The sequence below is a fragment of the Furipterus horrens genome, unplaced genomic scaffold, assembly GCF_987537825.1.
Source record: "Furipterus horrens unplaced genomic scaffold, mFurHor1.1.pri manual_scaffold_3, whole genome shotgun sequence".
Classification (NCBI taxonomy): Eukaryota; Metazoa; Chordata; class Mammalia; order Chiroptera; family Furipteridae; genus Furipterus; species Furipterus horrens.
Window position 1 is genome coordinate 111,733,215 of NW_028327173.1, and position 4,564 is coordinate 111,737,778.

A 4,564-nucleotide genomic window follows, 5' to 3' on the forward strand; every position below is an offset into this window, starting at 1 on the left:
CTAGCCAAGTTAATTAGGCAAGTAAAAGAAATAAAAGATATACAGATTAGAAAGACATAAAACTATCTCTATTTTCAGATGACATAATCTTGTATGTAGAAAATTCTAAAGAACACACACATGTACAATTTAGCGCCAACAGTTCAGCAAGGTTTCATGATGTAAGAAAAATATAGACAAGTGAATTGTATTTCTATATATTTACTATAAATGAACAGTGCAAAATGAAATTGAGAAAGCAATTTCATTTATAATATCATCAAAAAGAATAAAATACTTAGTAACAAATTTAACAAAATAGGTGTAAACTTATACACACCAAGCCACAAAACATCATTGAAAGAAAGAAGACCTACTTTCAGTCAAGTTGGAAGCATAGGTAGACACACTTTGTTTCCATGCACAACCATAGGAAGAATTACAACCAGTTCTCAAAACAAATAACACCCAAAACCATCAGAAAAATCAAGCTGTATTGAAGTCCAACAACCAAAAATTTAAAGAAGTCACATTCATCCAGACAGATAGGAAGAGCAGAGTTGTGGATACAGTAAAGATGTGCTGTGGCATCAGAGGCAGTGGTGGTGGAATGGATGTTCCACATTCCCGTAGGGTGGATGAAAACTGGGAGGGATACCTTGGGAGCAAGTGATTCCAGCCCCAGGACAGACCACAGAGCCAGGGTTCCAGCACCAGAAAGATAAATACCCATTACCTCTAGCTGTAAAAACCAATGGGTGTTGGGACAGCAGAAGAAACTGCCAGATTTTTGCTGTTAAAGGGCCTGCATAAATTTGAAACATACACAAACCCACCCACTCTGGGTTTCACCACCAGGACAGCAGTTGGAAGGGTGCCAGTTGCATACAGGATGTGGGTGAAGTGACTGGAAATTAGGTGAATGCTGAGCAAACCTCCAGAAGCCAGGCAGCAGCATTGTCCCCATTCAAGCCCTTCCCCCACACCGAGTTACAAAGCAGTAAAGTGGGTCGCCCTACTCTGGAGAATACCTACGGCTCTGCCCCACATAACTTAACAGGTGCCTTAAAATAGGGAGTCAAAGCAGCTCTACCTAATACACAGAGACAAATACAGGGAGGCTGCTAAATTGATGAGACAAAGAAATATGGCCCAACTGAAAGAACGGAACAAAACCCCAGAAAAGGAACTAAGCAAAACATAGATAGCTAACGTATCAGATGCAGATTTCAAACTCTGATGATCAGGATGCTCAGAGAACTCATTGAATACAGCAACAATATAAAGGAAGAAATGGTTACACTAAGTAAAATAAAGAAAAACCTACAGGGAACCAACAGTGATGGGAAGGAAACCAGGACTCAAATAAATGATTTGGAATATAAAGAAGAAATAAACATTCAACCATAACAGAAAGAAGAAACAAGAATTCAAAAAAATGAAGAGAGGCTTAGGAACCTTAGGGACAACTTTAAATGTACCAACATCTGAATCATAGGGGTGCCAGAAGGAAAAGAGGAAGAGCAAGAAATTGAAAACTGATTTGAAAAAATATGAAAGAAAATTCCCCTAATTTGGTGAAGGAAATAGACATATAAGTCCAGGAAGCACAGAGAATCCCAAACAAGTTGGACCCAAAGAGGACCACACCAAGACACATAATTAAAATGCCAAAGTTAAAGATAAAAAGAGAATCTTAAAAGCAGCAAGATAAAAACAGAGAGTTACCTACCATAAAACTATCAGCTGATTTCTGAAAATAAACTTTGCAGGGAAGAAGGGGATGGCAAGAGGTATTCAATGTGATGAAAAACAAGGACCTATAACCAAGATTACTCTATCCAGCAAAGCTATCATTTAGAATGGAAGGGCAGATAAAGTGCTTTGCAGACAAGGTAAAGCTAAAGAAGTTTATTATTATTATTATTATTATTATTGCATGAAATGTTAAAGGGACTTATTTAAGAAAAAGATCAAAATCATGAACATTAAAAAGGCAACAAATTCACAACTATCAAGAACTGAATCTAAAAAAAACCCAAACAAATTAAGCAAACAATCAGACCAAGAACAGAATCATAGGTATAGGGATCATTTGGAGGATTATCAGCTGGGAGGGGGAAGGAAGAGAATGGGGAAAAATGATTAAGTAGCATAATTGGTAGGAACAAAATAGAGAGGGGGATGTTAAAAATAGTACAAGAAATAGAGAAGACAAAGACCTTACATGCACAACCCATGGACATGAACTAAGCGGGGTGGGGTGGGGAGTGGATTGCAGAAAAGAAAGGGGTACTGGGTGAAGGGGGACAAAGGTGAAAAATTGGAACAACTGTAACAGCATAATCAATAAAATGTACTAAAAAAAAAAAAGAATGAAGACTGCCTGAGGGCAAGGGCTGTCTTCTCCTCCCTGTACTCACTGGTAATGCTGAGTTTAGCTGTATAGCTGGGGGTGTCAGTAGAGCCTTTTTGATAGATTAACAAAGGCAGAACAGGCCTGTGTGTTTGTCCTTCACACTTCAGCATCAGAGTCCTGGCTTCTGCCCTGGCCTCCTGATCTTAGCCAATCAGGACTTTTCCTCTCAGTCTTTTTCTTCTTTGAGGATGGTAAGAAAGGAGCCTGGGGACAGACAGGGGTGATAAGTGTGTGTGGGTATATGTGTCCAGGTTTTGACAAGTGTGGCAGAAACTGGGGTGCATGTGTTCAGGTGTGAAAGGTTTTATCTATAGTTTTTGTATGTCTAGATGATGCTCTGTTTCTTCAGCAATAGGTATATCTAGTTCATTAACTAAAATCATAGAATCTCAGACATCACCTGCTATATTTGAGTAAACTAAGGTGAAAAAGAGAAGTGACTGGCCCAAGGCCACACAGCTAGACTGACAGAGCCAGGTCTAGAACTGAGGCTCCCTGATTCCCTAGCCATTGTGCTTTCTGTTTGCTTCACATGACTCTGTGAGCATAGACCTGCCTTGTAATAATCATGGGCCATTGTCTCTGCTTCACTTTCAGATATCCCATACTGCCTTGAGGGAAGGAATCAGGTCAAAGTATAAGAAACTTTTATGGGACAGGGATGCAACAGGTCAACATTTTGGGAGACACAATTAGGAGAACCAACCACTTCTCTATAAGTAATGGTTCTTGGGTCTGCTGAAATGTTGACTAAAAAAATAGATATTGGTTCCCTGGTTGGTGTGGCACAGTGGACTGAGTACCAGCCTGTAAACCAAAAGTTCGCCAGTTTGATTCCCAGTCAGGGCACATGCCTGGGTTTCAGGCCAGATCCCTAGTTGGGGACATGCGAGAGGCAACTGATTGATGTGTCTCTCACACATTGCTGTTTCTCTCCCTCCCTTCCCTGCTCTCTAAAAATAAATAAGTAAATTGAACGAGACAAAGACGGAACCAGAGCCAGGCATGGACAGTGGATGGGGTTCCACCGAGAGCCAAAGATGGCAGTAAATGTATACTTAATGTTAGTCACCAGCGATAACCTAAGTTGACATGACATGCTGGCCTGGATCAATGAGTCACTGCAGTTGAATCTAACAAAGATTGAATAGTTGTGCTCTGGGGCTGCCTATTGTCAGTTTATGGACATGCTGTTCCCTGGCTCCATTGCCTTGAAGAAAGTGAAATTCCAAGCTAAGCTAGAACATGAATACATCCAGAACTTCAACATACTACAAGCAGGTTTTAAGAGAATGGGTGTTGACAAAATAATTTTCGTGGACAAATTAGTAAAAGGAAAGTTTCAGGACAATTTTGAATTCGTTCAGTGGTTCAAGAAGTTTTTTGATACAAACTATGATGGAAAGGACTATGACCCTGTTGATGCCAGGCAAGGTCAAGAAACTACAGTGGCCCCCTCCCTTGTTGCTCCAGCTCTGAACAAACCGAAGAGACCTCTCAGCTCTAGCAGTGCAGCTCCACAGAGGCCCATTGCGACACACAAAACTATTGCAATCCCCTAAGGCTGGCCCAGGTGTGGTGCGGAAGAATCCTGGTGTGGGCAACGGGGATGATGAAGCAGCTGAACTGATGCAGCAGGTCAACGTATTGAAACTTACCATCGAAGACTTGGAGAAAGAAAGAGATTTCTACTTTGGAAAGCTAAGGAACATTGAATTGATTTGCCAGGAGAATGAGGGGGAAAACAACCCTGTATTGCAGAGGATTGTGGACATTCTTTGTGCCACAGATGAAGGATTTGTGATACCTGATGAAGGGGGCCCGCAGGAGGAACAAGAAGAGTATTAATTAATATCCTGGACCAGCAAAGCAACATCTGAATTCTTCACTCCAAATCATGTGCTTAACTGTAAAATACTCCCTTTTATTATTCTTAGAGGACTCATTGGTTTCTTTTCATAAGCAAAAAGTACTTCTTCTTAAAATGCACTTTGCAGAAGCTTTACTCCTTTTCCAATAAGTTTGAGTTAGGAGCTTTTACCTTGTAGCAGAGCAGTATTAACATCTAGTGGGTTCACCTAGGAAACAAAGAGGCTGACCATGGGCTCACCGTATGGACGCCGGTACCACTGATTGCTGGAGAAGGTGTTTTTATGTGATACGCTG

At 40.8% G+C, this 4,564-nt stretch overlaps 1 pseudogene; it reads left to right on the plus strand.

The window, feature by feature from the left end:
- Positions 1-3,438: 3,438 nt before the first annotated feature.
- Positions 3,439-4,251, plus strand: LOC150015760 (microtubule-associated protein RP/EB family member 1 pseudogene; annotated as a pseudogene).
- Positions 4,252-4,564: the final 313 nt, after the last annotated feature.